The 17,234-nt window shown below is 35.3% G+C and overlaps 1 non-coding gene across 1 annotated transcript; it reads right to left on the bottom strand.

Annotated features, from left to right (window-relative positions):
- Positions 1–16,583: 16,583 nt before the first annotated feature.
- Positions 16,584–16,655, bottom strand: TRNAC-GCA (transfer RNA cysteine (anticodon GCA)). The gene has a single exon. It is a non-coding gene; the product is annotated as a tRNA-Cys (tRNA).
- Positions 16,656–17,234: the final 579 nt, after the last annotated feature.

Genomic DNA, 17,234 nt, shown 5'->3' with positions numbered 1-17,234 from the left:
AATTCTTATTAAGTAGCTGACCTTTCCATAAGTAGTTGTTTTCCCCATAGGTTTGAGTCCAAGGACCATGCAATACCTTGGTTCTGTCCAAAACTTGATAGATATTGATAAGTAGTTGGTTTCCCCATAGGTTTGAGTCCGAGGACCATGCAATACCTTGGTTCTGTCCAAAACTTGATAGATATTGATAAGTAGTTGGTTTCCCCATAGGTTTGAATCCAAGGACCATGCAATACCTTGGTTCTGTCCAAAACTTGATAGATATTGATAAGTAGTTGGTTTCCCCATAGGTTTGAGTCCGAGGACCATGTAATACCTTGGTTCTGTCCAAAACTTGATAGATATTGATAAGTAGTTGGTTTCCCCATAGGTTTGAGTCCGAGGACCATGCAATACCTTGGTTCTGTCCAAAATTTGATAGATACTGATAAGTAGTTGGTTTCCCAATAGGTTTGAGTCCGAGGACCATGCAATACCTTGGTTCTGTCCAAAATTTGATAGATACTGATAAGTAGTTGGTTTCCCCATATGTTTGAGTCCGAGGACCATGCAATACCTTGGTTCTATCAAAAACTTGATAGATACTGATAAGTAGTTGGTTTCCCCATAGGTTTAAGTCCGAGGACCATGCAATACCTTGGTTTTGTCCAAAACTTGATAGATACTGAAAGTTCAAAAACGTGTACAAAACACCTTTGAACGTTTAGACCCCCAAATTACAACTTAACCAATACAAGCAATATGTCAAACAACTAGTGTGCGGAAACTTAACACATGCTATAATACGAAATTGGTTAAAGACTATCTAAGCCATAACAAAATAAAACCACAGCAGATAATAAAAAGGCAAAAATAGAGAGGAAGGAAGATGCAAACACAAAGACAACACGCGATGTGTTATCGAAGAGGAAACCGATGTCCTCGGCGAAAAACCTCTCCGCCGCCCTCCAAGCGGTAAACAATCCACTAGAAAATACAGTTGGGATACAAGGACAGCAATAGACCCTCCAAGCCTAATCTACCCAGTGCACCTAAGCCCTCCAAGCTTTTTGCATCAACGAGGTTGCGCCGAACCTTTTTCTTTTCTATCTTCCCGGATTCCGCTACTAGACCGTAGCATCAACCAATGAAGATTGGTTCCTTCCTAACTGCTTCCCAGAAATCCAAACAACTGTCTCACAGTGATGATGATGGTGAGAACCAGGTTTGGTATAATGCCTCTCAAGGATTTGACAATGGAGAGGAAGAGAGTTGAGGAATTTGAAGAGACTCTAAGGTAGAGATTGTGGGTGAAACAATCTGGTTTTTCTTTAGGGTTTCTCTCTCAAAATTCTCTCTGGAAGCTCTCTTTCAATCGTGGGTAAAAGGGGTATTTATATTGGAGTGGGAGAGGAATGTGAAACGTCAGGTTTTACAAAACAAGGGTGACTCGCGGCTTGACCTCGCGGCTTGACTAAGTCACGAGATCCAGTCGCGAGTTAACCGTATGGCCAGTTGTCCTGTTTTGTCCTGTAGTGCTCCAGCTAGCATGACTGTTCATCTTCCAGCATGCTTGGCACGTGTCCTGCTTCTGGCGGCTTGCAACCGCGAGTCTCTGTTTTCTTGCACACTCTTGAGCAAACTTCACTCTATCTCACTCACTACTCTTACAACAAACCCACCTAAATACAGGGTTACTAAATGCTGAATTACAAGCAAATTTGGCACGGAATAAAGCCAATTAGATGGTTGAATAAATTCAACCTTACAATCTCCACCTTTGGCTATTCCGTGACAAAACCCTAAAACAAACTCTAAACTTAACATGTGAGTTAGGAACAGTTGAACAAAACTCACTCACAACTAACTCTAGAAGCTGTGAAGCACTTGAATCATATGAACATAATACTCCTGAAACACAACAATACACCATGATCATTGTAAGCAGAAAATTATAAATGCATATGAAACAGGCAATATGTGATCAAGCAAAGATGGAGTTAATAAACAAACCATGGCTTGATCAACCAAGTGAACACCACAAGGTAGTGATCACAGTGCTCATTCACACTTGGAATGAACACAAGGACATACAAGTTAACAAGCACAAGGCAAGACACTTGTATGCTCAACACTCAACCAATGCATAACACACAAGGCATATGCATCTAGGAACAATCCTACAAGGGCACAAGAGTGACAATACATAAACCAAAATGCAGAATATTTAGATTAAAGTACTGATTTCAACATAGCATAAAGGCTGCATTAAGCAAGGTACATACCATAAAGCCTACAAACTATGCATAAAACATTAACCCTAAAAGCTTACAAAAGCACATGGGTACAAACACAAAAACATCCTGAATAACATCGTCAAAATATATTAAAGATTAAACTAAGAGTATAGGTTAAGAGTTAGAAACAGCTATACACCAAAACACAGTGTATCAAACCCATAAAAACATTAAATAGTACGCAACAAACATAAACCTAAAACCATAAGTTTAAAGGATAAGACTAAAAACAAAAGTATGACAAAAGTATGTGTGTACTCCCCCTATCACTATGCACACTTCCCTTTGAACTTTTCTCCCCCTTACTGAATGCTCTCCCCCTTTTTGTCACGAATAGCTAAAGGCTCTCGTCCAACTTTCGTTGAATATCATCTAGCTGATTCTCCATAGTCTCGAGACGCATTTGGACATGGTTGTTTGTGGAGTAGAGAAGTGCCACAAGCTCATCAACGCGTTTCTGAATATGCTCAAGTACACTGCCGACTCTATCAGTATGAGGAGCAGTCTGTGCTTGCGGAATACTAGCCGGTGAAGCTTCAGGAACAGCACGTGATGTAGATGTGGTATGTGCAGGTGTCTCTGAGTTAGGGGCAGATGGAGTAACCAGAGAGATGTGAGCACTTCTTGGTGATTTAGAGGAGTGACTTCTGCTAGCTTGAAGAGTGAACAAGGAAATGGGACGTTGTCGAGTCAACATTTTTCCATCTACAGGAGGAATAATGCCTGCACGAAGAATGAGTTTCATGATGAGAATAACTCCTCGAGCTGTAGATCGACACGCGGTCTTCCTCAAGGTGTAGTAGATGTGAGCACATATATCAATGGGGGCTCCTATAATAAGGTCACAAAGAAATAGAGCTCTCCCAAGATTGATGAATGTAGTGTTGGACAGTGGGTAGAGATTGGTGAACATGATCAACTTCAGTGTGGTCAGCTCAGGTGCAAACTTTGCGGTGCTGATGGATGTTCCTGCACTGGATACTTCATGATCGTATCCTAGGATTTGTAAAATTTCTCCAACTTCTGGATTTCGTTCATCATAAGGAGTTATATTCACATTCTGAGGTCTGGTGATGCCGAGAAGATCTGCAATGGAGTTTGGGGTAACACTAAACTCTGTTCCTCTGACCCAGAAAATGAGTTCAGGTCCAAGATCAGTTGCATTGGAGAAGCATTCTTTGACCAGCTCATCCATTGGATCATCAAAGTTCCCGAACAAGTTTGCCCAATCTCGTTTCTCAAAGATTCGAGGGATGAAAGTGGTCCCTAAGGTGTTGAACTCTACCACCCGTTCCACTATAGTGGTTGACTTGTCAAACACATTTGAGTAGGCGTGTGAGTTAAGCGGAAGTCTGAACCTATCCTCATTGGGATCTTGAGATGCCTGAGATGATAGACGAGTCCTTTTAGCAACTGGTGTTGCTGGTTCGTCAGTAACAATGTCTTTACCCCTGGAAGATCGACGAGACATCTGCAAGAGAACAGGCCCACAGCAAAGAACCAAACAACAATACCACATAAGATAATTGTCAACAAGATTCATTGTAAACAAAATTTCAATATATAAACACAAACTGAAGATAGTGCAGACCCAACCAAACTTCCAACAATACAAAGAAGCACAAAATAACAGGTGCAGCAAAATGGTGATAGTGCACCAAGACATAGATAGACAACACAACTGACAAAACTGTCAATGAGACAGGTTATCATGACCATGATATGCAAACAGATACAGCATTCGAACATTTAGAGCAAATAACATAAATCACTCCACCAGAGATATGAACAAGGGGAAAATATTTCAACATGAAGAAACCAATCATCCACACTAGAGCACATGGTTGAGAGACATACATTATGTTATCATAAAAACTCAGTAACCAATACCGAACACCAACATCAATACTTAAGCAAGTGAAATGAGTAAGTCAAATAGACACCAAACCCATTTAAGAAAAGATTTTCAGACTCAATAATAGGCAAAAATCAGAACAATGAAAAACACATTGTGACCGCTCAGCATGAAAACAGGTGAGAACAATATCAATCAAGACACTCCATACCCATTACACAACGAGAGAAGTATTTCGAACACACTATCAGTCCAAACGGTAACAAAAGTATGCAGGAAAAAGGAAAATGAGATTGAGAAAGCAAAACTCATACCTTTTCTTGATGATTTGGATAAGAAATGAAGCACCAATGAGGTTTGAAAATGGATTCACGAAGTGTTTGGAAGGAAGATAGTTTAGAGAGAAGATGAACAGTTACAAAAGTTCGAGGGAAAACTGAAAAGAGGTTTAAAAACTGCTCCTGTTTCTGCAAAACACACGTTTTTTGCGACTTGATTAAGTCGCCACACAGTCGCCAGCTCAAGCCGCCAAAGCACTCAAGAACAAAAATTTGAAAAAATTTTCTAAGTGTTTTTCGCGACTGGAAAGTCTACCCGCGAGTGAGTCGCGAGCTGAGCCGCGAAAATCTCTGAGTGAACCTCGCGACTGGACCTTCCACTCGCGAACAAGTTGCCAAAAATGACCAGCGAAGATGCGACTGAGGCTCGCGACTTGACATACCCGCGACTGAGCCGCCAAAACAGGGCAAAACTGGATTTTTGAAATTTTCAGATTTTTTAAACAAAATACTTTCCAAAAACACCTAAAACACTCAAAAAAATTTTTGTGCTTGAATTAACAAAGATTGAGCATGTGAAAACAAATTTCATCAAGTACAATCACACAAATGAATATGGCATTTATTGAACATAAACTTGTGTGTTGTGTGTGGATATCAACAATGAGATAGTCCTTCGTCTAATGTGAAGCTTCAATGATCGATTCAACCAAGGCATACACCATTGGCTCTAGATCATGTGACCTATCTCAATTATAGAAATATGTATATATGACCTCCCACAACACTTGATAACAAGACTTGGAGCTTTACATTTTACTCCACTTTTAGTCATAGCATTTGATCTTTTCGATCTTTTGAGGCAATCACCTCTCATTGTGAGAGTGATATTTGACATTTCACTTTAATGAACAAGCCTTTGGCTTTTTGAATAAACATTAACTTTAATATAAGGTCGCTTACCCTTTTTCCTAGTCGAATACTAGAATGTGCGACAGGCTTTTGCAGCTCAATATCTCTTTTCATTTGGAGATTTACATTTGGTGAGCTCTTTTTAGCAAAACAAAAATAAAGAGTGGGAAGATATATAGACACATGTCTATGCATGTCTCAAGATCAACATAACCATTCACTAATCATTCATGACAAGTTTGAAGATTTATTTACAACAATCACATAGATTTCAAGATTTTTCCCACAGTGATATAAGTGCATGAAAACAAGTAATGCTCGAAAATGCACAAAGCCATTAGCACAAAGGTACAAGACAAAACAAGTTTTGAGACAAAACTCAACAAAGTCAATCAAGCTTTTTGATTTTCTAATTTTTTATGTGATTTTTGGATTTTTGACACAAGAAACAAAAAGATTGATAAAACAAAAAAATTCACAAGTAGACAAGCAAACAACCAACATCAAAAATAGCAAGCAAACCGAACAACCATTGTCACAAAGCATAGGAAGTATTAAAGCATGGACATGTTGTAATGCTTATGCATGAGTACCCTTTTTCAACCACACGTCACTTGCGTTTGGGGTGATTTCCTTATAGGATTGGGTACGGGAGTTAGGGCTTTCAAACCTTCGTGAGAAGCTTTCCAAGCAGTTGGTGAATGCACTAATCATCTTCATCACGTTCATCATTCCAGGATCTCCATTTTGATCTCTAGATTGATCACTTGCCCAAATTCTCCTATCATTTCTGGGTCCTCCTAACCTTTGAGGAGTTGCACTATTCTTTGCTCTCAGCTTTTGGCAATTTGGTCGAGTATGCCCTTGAAGTCCGCAATAATGGCACACATAAGTTCCTCTAGGACCTCTTTGTGGTCGTGGATGTGACTTAGCACGAGATTCAGACCTGCCCACAGACTGATTACGGGGATTCAGCATCCGTTGGTTCACCACATTCTTCTTCTCCTCCACCTCGAGCTTCTTACCAGTAAGGTCAGCTACAACTGGATCTTTGGCCTTTACAAACTTCACTTCTTTAGTGACATTTCCAGATGAACTACTTCCTCCGGTATATCCCAATCCGGATTTGTCTGAAAAGCTCTTTTGAGATGATATAACATCATCTAGCTTCTTGGTGGTGACCCTCTCTATTTTAGCATTCGCTTGCACAACCTCATTCTCAAGAAATCTCACTTTTGTGTAAGTTTCGGACAACTCACCATTCAGTGTTTCTATCTCACATTTGGCCTCCCTATATCGAATTAGGAGACTTTTGTAGTCCTCCTCAGCCTTCTTCATTTTTCTCACAGCAACCTTGGCCATCCTTGTGTACTCACCCGACTTCTCCAAGAGTGAGTTATAATTCTCTTGAAGATTTGCTGTGCTTTTATCTTCTTCAGCATCTGATTCTTCGACAATTCCTAGTGATTCATCATCACTATGTTCTCCAAGGTCTCGTACAAGCAGATTCAACTCATCCGAAGACTCAACATGAGCAATAGTCATAAAAGCTGAATAGTTCCCCTCTCCATCACAACTCTCTTCAGATTCTGAGTCAGACGAATTCGAGTCACTCAAGGTCGTGGCATAGACTTTACCTTTCGATTTCAAATAATTCGGACATTCCTTCTTAAAGTGTCCATGCCCGTTACATTCGAAACAAGTGACACCTTGTGTGGGTTGGGATTCTTTTCCATCTTTCTTTTTGAAATCCCTCTTCTCCCTTCCAGAACTTTGGAATTTTCTTTTATCATCAAATTTGCCATTATTTTTGAATTTCAAGAACTTTCTGAAATTTTTGACAAGGTAAGCTACATCTTTGTCCACCACATCTTCTCCCGATGAGTCTTGATCTTCCACCTTCTCATTAATGGTCTTTAGAGCAAGGGATTTACTCTTCCGTTGATTGGGCAGCGACATTTTATAAGTCTGCAGAGAACCAACCAGCTCCTGTACTTTGATGTCATCAAGATCCTTGCTCTCTTCAATTGTTGTCACTTTAGCACTAAAACTTTCCGACAATGATCGAAGGATCTTCCTTACAATCTTTGAGTCCTCCGTTTTCTCCCCCAAGTTGAACTTACTGACAACCACCTCATTTAGCTTTCCATAGAAAGAGTCAAAAGACTCATCCTCATTCATTTTGAGCTCCTCAAACCTAGTGGTCAGCATTTGTAACTTGGTGTCTTTCACTTTCTTCGTGCCTTCATAAGTGGTTTCCAGAATCTCCCATGCTTCTTTGGCAATGGTAATGTGAGAAATCCTGTGAAATTCATCTGGAGACACACCACAGAAAATAGCATTGAGTGCTTTACTGTTAGCATTAGATGCAGCAAGTGCTGCCTTATCCCATGTGGATTTGGCTGCCTCAGGTTTGGTCCAACCAATCTCAATAGCATCCCAAACGGATTCATCAATAGAACACAGGAAAGCTCTCATGCGAACCTTCCAAAAAGCATAATTACTACCATCAAAATGTGGAGGTGCATTTAGGGATTGAGACCTATCCATCTCAAAAGGGAGTCAAGGATCACACAATGGTAATGAAACCAATAGCAGTGTACCTGCTCTGATACCAATTGAAAGTTCAAAAACGTGTACAAAACACCTTTGAACGTTTAGACCCCCAAATTACAACTTAACCAATACAAGCAATATGTCAAACAACTAGTGTTCGGAAACTTAACACATGCTATAATACGAAATTGGTTAAAGACTATCTAAGCCATAACAAAATAAAACCACAGCAGATAATAAAAAGGCAAAGATAGAGAGGAAGGAAGATGCAAACACAAAGACAACACGCGATGTGTTATCGAAGAGGAAACCGAAGTCCTCGGCGAAAAACCTCTCCGCCGCCCTCCAAGCGATAAACAATCCACTAGAAAATACAGTTGGGATACAAGGACAGCAATAGACCCTCCAAGCCTAATCTACCCAGTGCACCTAAGCCCTCCAAGCTTCTTGCTCCAACGAGATTGCGCCGAACCTTTTTATTTTCTAGCTTCCCGGATTCCGCTACTAGACCGTAGCATCAACCAATGAAGATTGGTTCCTTCCTAACTGCTTTCTAGAAATTCAAACAACTGTCTCACAGTGATGATGATGGTGAGAACCAGGTTTGGTATAATGCCTCTCAAGGATTTGACAATGGAGAGGAAGAGAGTTGAGGAATTTGAAGAGACTCTAAGGTAGAGATTGTGGGTGAAACAATCTGGTTTTTCTTTAGGGTTTCTCTCTCAAAATTCTCTCTGGAAGCTCTCTTTCAATCGTGGGTAAAAGGGGTATTTATACTGGAGTGGGAGAGGAATGTGAAACGTCAGGTTTTACAAAACAGGGGTGGCTCGCGGCTTGACCTCGCGGCTTGACTAAGTCGCGAGATCCAGTCGTGAGTTAACTGTATGGCCAGTTGTCCTGTTTTGTCCTGTAGTGCTCCAGCTAGCATGACTGTTCATCTTCCAGCATGCTTGGCACGTGTGCTGCTTCTGGCGGCTTGCAACCGCGAGTCACCCGCGAGTCCCAGCCGCGAGTCTCTGTTTTCTTGCACACTCTTGAGCAAACTTCACTCTATCTCACTCACTACCCTTACAACAAACCCACCTAAATACAGGGTTACTAAATGCTGAATTACAAGCTAATTTGGCACGGAATAAAGCCAATTAGATGTTTGAATAAATTCAACCTTACAGATACTGATAAGTAGTTGGTTTCCCCATAGGTTTGAGTCCTAGGACCATGCAATACCTTGGTTCTGTCCAAAACTTGATAGATATTGATAAGTAGTTGGTTTCCCCATAGGTTTAAGTCCGACGACCTGCAATATCTTGGTTTTGTCCAAAACTTTATAGATATTGATAAGTTTGGTAAGTTCGACTATGGCGAGGGACCTTGGTTTAGGGGTATTAGCAACTCGGCCAAGCCCCTAGGACCATCCGTGCTGCTGACGCTACGAAGCGCAGCCCCTAGTGAAGAAACGTAGCCCCTAGTGAAGAAACGTAGCCCCTAGTGAAACTTTACGCTAGAACACTACATCTGGCTGTTGGGAATGACGTGAGGGATTGTTTCAACCCACTACCTGTGCCAAAACACAAGCCTTTCCCACAGACGGCGCCAATTGTAAGGACGCGATTTGTAACGACCCGTAATAACGTTGGGTTCGCACGTAAAAAGGCCCAAACAATATCATTTATAGAGCGTGGGTTTGAAAGGCTAGGCCTTGGTCACAAGACAGTGGGTTTTCCGTGGTGTTCATACATAATTAAAGCGTGTGCGCCCTAGGAGTCTTTCTCCAGGAGGCGGGCTGGGAGGCTCTGGTTTTTGACCATTTTTCCCAGCCCCTTCCTTTGGATCCTTACTTTTCCTTTTATACTGGCCTGTATCCTTTATCCAACGTCCATGTGTAGGATCGATCTTTCCAAGATTGATACTTGTCCCATCAACCTATACCCAGAGTGGTTGGGGGGTGTTTGTAAAAGCTGAAGGGTATGGCTCTGTCAGGTGCAGAGTATTGAATGGCAGTAAGGGCAGCTTTCCCTTTGTCCTTGGTCGTTAAACTATCCAGCGTGTCCTTCCCTATTAACATAGATATTTTTAGATTTTTTCCAAACTGTTCCTATTCCGTTTTTGTCCTTCCTTCCAGGGGGATCTCGGACATGCTGAGGACTGAATCGTCCTCGGCTGTGTCCCAGGACTATTTTGTACTTGTATTACCTATCCTTGACTATAATTTTCCTCGGCTCGGGCCTTGGGCCCCAATGAATAAATGGGCCAGGGCCACAGATTATTGGACCCCACAATTTAAATTTCAAAAATTAAATTACATTCAAACTAAAAGTCTATTATAAAAATAAAATAAAAAAAATTCTAATCTTCAATCCCAAACATGAACTCATGTTTTCTTTCTCAAAAAAAAAAAAAAAAAAAAAAAAAAAAAAAAAAAAAAAAAAGAACCACACATGTTTTGATTTCTACTCCAACTAAAATTCTATTATCAATATTTTAAGAACAACTAATTATTAAATTAATTTTATACATTCAAACTTCAACAAATTTAAATTATATTTAAACTAAAAGTCTATTATAAAAAATTCTAAAATTAAATCTACGACAACAACCCATGTTTTGTTTCTATTAAAAAAATAAAAAATAAAAAATAAAAACCGAACCTTTTGAGTCTTTAACTGCTACTCCAACTAAAAGTCTATTATCAACATTTTAAGAGCAACGAAAATTAAATTTATATTATTTGTTATGATATATTTTTCAAATTAAGGGATAACATTCAGCAACTGTTTAATTTAATAAAGGCTAAAATTCAAAACTCACCGTGTAAGTTTCATTTGAATTCATTTTAGTACTCTAACTTTAATTTCGTTCAATTGAGTTCTCTAAGTTTCAAATTTATTCAATTAAGGCTTCCCATTCACTTTCCTTAACTACTTGCCATTAAGTGTCTAATTTTGAAATTTCTAAAACCAAAATAAAAATAAAAATAATTTAAATTATTTTTAAAAAAGAAGATCTGGTTAATCTTACTTAGCCTCACTTCAAACCCAAACTCTATTTATCAATTCCCTCACTGCCCCCACAAACCTCTCATGACCTAAATTCGAAGAATCTATTTTACTCAAGCTTTCAATCAAAGCACATTTTAGTTGCACATAGATCCTATAGCCTTGGTAGCATCCTTAAAAAAATCAATAGCAGGTCATTCCTCCATGGGAGAAATAATAGAATCTTACATTCATTGACTGACAATTGGAAAAACAAGCTTATTCCAATGACTGAAACTTCAAAATAAGAAAAACACATACAACAACATACTAATCTTAAATATATTCATTAGTCAAAACTTCCACACACACACACACACACAAAACCCACCAAATTAATCAAATTCTAATTGCAAAAATCAAAAGAAAAGAGGGGGATGGTGGGAGAGAGGCTTATGAGTATGAGGAATTCAAAGTGTTGGTTGCCAACTCCTTGGTTTGGTCTGTGGGGCAATGAGAGGTTTGAGGACTAAGGCTTGAGTATGAAGTGGAGTTAAGGAAGAGGTGGAGATAGAAGAGAATGGTGGTGAAGGTAAAGAAGAACAACATTTCTTTTGGTCTGGGTTACCAATCATGTTTCTTCATTACGCAAATTTAGGAAGCCATATATGTTTTTTTTTTTTTTTAAGATTTGAAAAAATAAAATAAAATGAAAACAAACAAAATTAGACACTAAAACAACAAACACTTAACATAATTGGACAGAAGCCTTAATTGAATATATTTGAAATTTAAATGACTTAATTGAACGAAAGTAAAGTTAGAAAATTGAAATGAATTCATGTGAAACTTAAAGGGTGAGTTTTGCATTTTTCATTTAACTAAAACTAAAAGTCTATCTTCAAAATTTTCTAAACTTAAATCCTACACAACTCACATTTTCATCTTTGTCTTTTTTCCACAAGTTTTATCTTATTAAATTAATATATTATTAGGATATTAAGCTACAACACTCTTGACTAAGGGATAAGATTTAACAATAATTTAATTTAGATAAAACTTTATCATCTAAGTTTTAGAAATTTAATTTCTACTCCAACTAATAGTCTATTATCAAAAATTTCATATATATATATATATATATATATTTATATAGTAAGCGATGGCTTTTTGATATAATCTCTCTTAATCAATAAAGTCATCCATATAATTAAACCCCACATTGTTGTATTTTTTTCACTTTTTTTTTTCTTAAGATGCAACTTACGCTTATGTTTTAATCTAATAAATTTATCTTACTTATTGTTCTTTGCTTTTGAATTTGCATACAGAATATTATGCCAAAGGAAATTTACTATAAGGAAATTTACTTAAGTTTTTGGTTCTTTTATATATGTTTTTAATTTTTTTTAACTCTCACTAATTAGTAAATTAATTTTATATTATTTGTTATGATATATTTCCCCAATTAAGGGATAATATTTAACAACGGTATAGTTTAGGTAAAACTTTATCATTTAAATTTCAACAAATTTAAATTCTATTCAAACTAAAAGTTTGTTATAGATGCCTTCACCTTTATTTTTAAATTTCAATTTCAATTTCAATCTATTCAAATTTCAATTTCAATTTTTTCTTGATTTTTTTTTTTTAATATTTTGTTTGGCTTGAACTATGGATGCCTTCATCTTTAATTCTTTATTTTTATCCCAACTATCACAAAACCCAATTTTTTTTATCTTTATTTTCTTCTACACCTTTTAGGAAAAGAAATAATAAACCTACTCCTACTTGAGTAAGGAAAAAACAATTTAATTAGAAAATGAAAAACAATCAAAATCCTAATTCAACTAGAAAAAAGATTTTAATTGAACTTGAAAAATAAAAAAATCCTAATTCCACTATGAAAGAGAAAACAACACATAATATTAAAATATTTTCTTCTCCCTCAACCAATCTACATCAACTTGCCATTTTTCAACCATGTTAGTGTGTTTTTTTTCCCTTCTTCTTCGTGAACTTCTGCTTTGAAGTTCATTGATTGGTACTTACAAATTCAGGCGACATTACCTAGAACTCTACTAGATGAAACTTTATTTTATCCTTTGACCATGAAAATGCAATAAAACAATATTTTATCAGGCGGAGTTTTCCAAAGACAGTGTCAAAAAAGCTCCTACATGGAGAGGAGGTATATATAAATAGATGAATTGTAGCTAGCTACTATCTCCACAAAATTCGTACTTTCAGTCTGTTTTTTACTTCTTTTTTTCTGGAAGGCTTCAGACTCAGAGAACGTGAATTTCATTCTTATATCTAATGAACCGAAATGGTCTAATGGTTTTTGTGAGTGTGGAGTGAACAAATGTACATGTATGCACTCTTTTCTCTATCTCACATGCATGCACAACATTAACATTCTCATACATTTGCCAAACATATACATTCTCACACAAATGGTTCGAAAGTTCAGCTAGTGATAAAATGACTATGGTGCAGGTTGCATAACATGCTGTTTCCCATGCATCACCCATGGCCAAATCGCTGAGACTTTGGATGAAGGGAAAAGTTGTAAGTATAATCAGTTTGTTAATATTTACAGTAGAATTGAAGATAAATTCCAGATTTGGGAATTGGGAAGTTTTCCCTCAAAATATTGTTCCATCTGGTATAAGATTATTGAGACTAAGAAATGCTCTTTCAAAAGTGATTTCAACTGCACGTTTGATGTCCAAGCTAAGGATAATTTTTTTTTTTTTTTTTTTGGGTAAAATTTAAATTTAAAAACGTTTTGGTCAAAATTTTGCAAAAATCATTTTTTGAAAAGTTATAGAAAGTAATGAAACATTTCAGTGATGTAAATTGTTAATCTAATGCACAATTCAAAAGAATTTTTTTTTTTAAGTGATGTAATTGGTTTTTAAATGGGCAAAAATCAAATAGGTATTTTTGTAAATAAGGTATGGTGTTTGTAAATCAAACACCTTCTAAGAAGCTTCCCTTTTTAACTTTTGCTAAAGTCTACCCATGTCATGCTATTATTATTACTTTTATTATATAAGAAGGATTACTACTTTAGTTTTAAGGGTCCATCTGGTTGGAGAGCTGGAAAAATGGAAGGATAGAAAATGGTTAGAAGATGGAAAAGTGGGAAAATATAAAAAATTAATTTCTCTACTTTTTGTTTGGTTGGGAGTGAAAAAGTGGAGGGATGGAAAAAATTGATTTCTTACCCATGTGCTATTATTATTATTATTATTATTATTTTGTAATAAAATTCACTTTTTTATACTTTTGAAAATAACAATATTTTCTAATTGAAAATGATTTAACAAAATAACAATTAAAAATACAAAGCGAAATTATCATCAAATCAGAATAGACACTTTATACTTAAATAATAACTACTTGTGCTTATAACTTAAAAATTTATATTTTTAAAGAATCTCTTAACACGTACCCATGTGAAGAGGCTAGAGGTCTTTAGTGAGAATAAAATGATGAATAAATAAATAAAAAAATCACTTAGAACTTATTCCTTCGAAACAATAATTAATAACCGCAAGAGAAGATGTTCTATAATCTATATAGGAGTTTATATCACAGAAAAAATATAAAATATAGAAGTTTATAATATAGATATATAATATATGTCTATACAATATACATAGGAGAAAAATGAAAAGGAAGCATACATGTGGGGAATTCTTGTTGATGACCCCTATATAGTTTAAGGAGCTCAACTAGCTTACATAAATTAAACTTTTACAACATAACAAAATAAGATAAAAAGTCTTTGAAATTCGCCAACCTGACAGAATATCTTCTTGAGGTGCTCCAATACAGTTTGTACTTTTATATTTCAACCACAATTACAGATTCATAAAATATTTTATTATCATGAAATTCGCCAACCTTAAACTTCACAACAATGTTGCGGACAAAATTATTTCTACCTAATTTCAAAATTTGTTGAATTATGCTAGAATGAGTGATCAACGAAAAATGGTATGTTCATATAATCAATACTAGGTAGAAGTATTCACTACTCACAATCACATAATTCAGCAAGTTATAAAATTAGGTAAATACTTGAATATATGCCTAGATTTATCCTAAATTTTTTAACTTAATTAAACTTATTAATTTGATGAAAACTTATAAACATAAAATAAATAAATAATAATAATTTATAATTTTTTCTATTATGTTGTTGATGTATTGTTAATCATATTCATTATCATATCGATTTATTATTTTATAACAAAATTGATAATATAATTATTGATTTATATTATTTTATAACAAAATTGATAATATAGTATTTTCCTAGTTTTTTGTTATTATTATTATTATTAGCATGTAACTCCATGCAAACGCATGGATGCATTTAAATTTAAACAAAAATTCTATTATAAAAATATAAATAATTAGTCAAATTAATTTTTTTTTTTAAACATGTAACACATGCATTCATGTGCATGCATACATATAGATACATTTAAAATTAAACACAATTTCTATCATAAAATATAGATAATTAGTCAAATTATTTTTTTAAGTAAACGTAATTAGTTATGTAAGGACACGTTTTGCAGTTTTCCCTTAGATATTTTTGGGTTTCCCTCCTTCTCGTATGTTCATGATGCACGTCCCTATCACTGGAGCTTCTTGAAATGTCACCTTGATTGTTGGAATACATATTTGAGCTGTATTTATCATACCCGAGGAGATATTCCTCCTCGAACCACCTTCTCATTCGTATTTTGCTCATTAAATCCTAAGTCTGAACCATTCATTACCATTCGTTTCTCCTCGGACTACTCACACTCTCGGCCAAGGCCCAAGGCCCAATATATGATTTGGGCCCTTAACCTTACAAGTCACATATTAAAATTCTTACCTAAATTTAATACTACTTATGATCATTTTTTTTCTAATTTTTAATAAGATAGAACATGTGGTGATTTTTGTTATGTGGTAATTTTTATTTTATTTATTTTTTGAGAAATATGTGGTGATTTTTATTGAGTATATGTGATTTTTTTTTTTTTTATAGTTCATTAATATTAGATTCTTAATATTTTGCACTCATTAACTCACTTGACATAAAAATTAAAAAACTTAAGTAGACAGATGGCACAAGTTTAAGTGGATAATTATGGTGTAGTTCCCACATCAATTTAGACACATGGTGTAAAATTGGATTATAATTTCAAATTCTAATTCAATTTTCTCTAAACTTTACCTATTAATATATATATAGATGACTTATAAATTTGAATTTTTTTTAGTTATATGATTATGTTTTTTATGGTTTATTATATTAGACTCGTTTTCTACACTAAATTAACTAATTTGACACAAAAATTTAAAATTTAGATTAGATGAAACACGTGACGCAAGATTAAACTCTAATTGAAATTCAATTTTTACACTAAATTAACTCATTTGGCACAAAATTCTAAAATTTAGATTAAATGAGACACATAACACAAAATTAGACTCTAATTGAATTTTAATTGGATTTTCTCTCTGCTTTACTTATTATTATTATTATATATTTTTATAGATTTGTCTAACGTTGCTTTTGATGTATTCGGTTGGACTGGCCCACCAGAAGCTGAATCCATGATTAGATGAACTTGAATATCAATATCAACCAACTCAGTGAAGCTTCATTTTCTTCTTGGGTTTTGTTTATGATAAATAAAAATATAGTTAGTAAAAGAGGGCCCAACCGGGTTCGAACCGGTGACCTCTTGATCTGCAGTCAAATGCTCTACCACTGAGCTATGGACCCGATTGTACTTTTCTTTTTTCCTTTTACTAGTATGTTTTTTGAATGGAAATTGTCAATGTAAATTATTGTGTTTTTCCTTCTGAATTGAGATTGAGAGTTCAGTTTACCTTTATGAAAGAGGAATTTGATGGTTTATAGAAATATTATTTCATGGAAGAAGAAACTTTCTGTTAAAACATGAACTTAAATTTTACAAATAGTTTTCTAAAAGAATTACTTTCTGAGAATAATAATAGTTTTCCTTTCAAAATCAAAGAACTAAAACCACAACTTCCTTCAATTAAAGAGGGAGAAGAACTACTTAACTACAAAGGCTAGGCTATTCTTACCATCTCAAACCCTAGAATGTTTGGCTTAGAGCCTTATAATAATCAATTTACAACAATAATATTAATTCGTGTCCCAAAATTTTAAGTATCATCTTCAATAATTTTATAGGAAGAGAGACAGGATCTTTGTCTTTCCGAAAGAATGACATCCATTTATGATTATAGTCAGATTTTAATCTCTCTACATAGTATCACTCTTTCTTGTTCCAATTTGCATAGCTTGCGCCACCCAAGGCTGCATATATGGGGT

This window comes from Quercus robur, chromosome 6 (genome assembly GCF_932294415.1).
Source record: "Quercus robur chromosome 6, dhQueRobu3.1, whole genome shotgun sequence".
Lineage (NCBI taxonomy): Eukaryota > Viridiplantae > Streptophyta > Magnoliopsida > Fagales > Fagaceae > Quercus > Quercus robur.
This window is presented reverse-complemented; position numbering and strand designations above follow the sequence as displayed.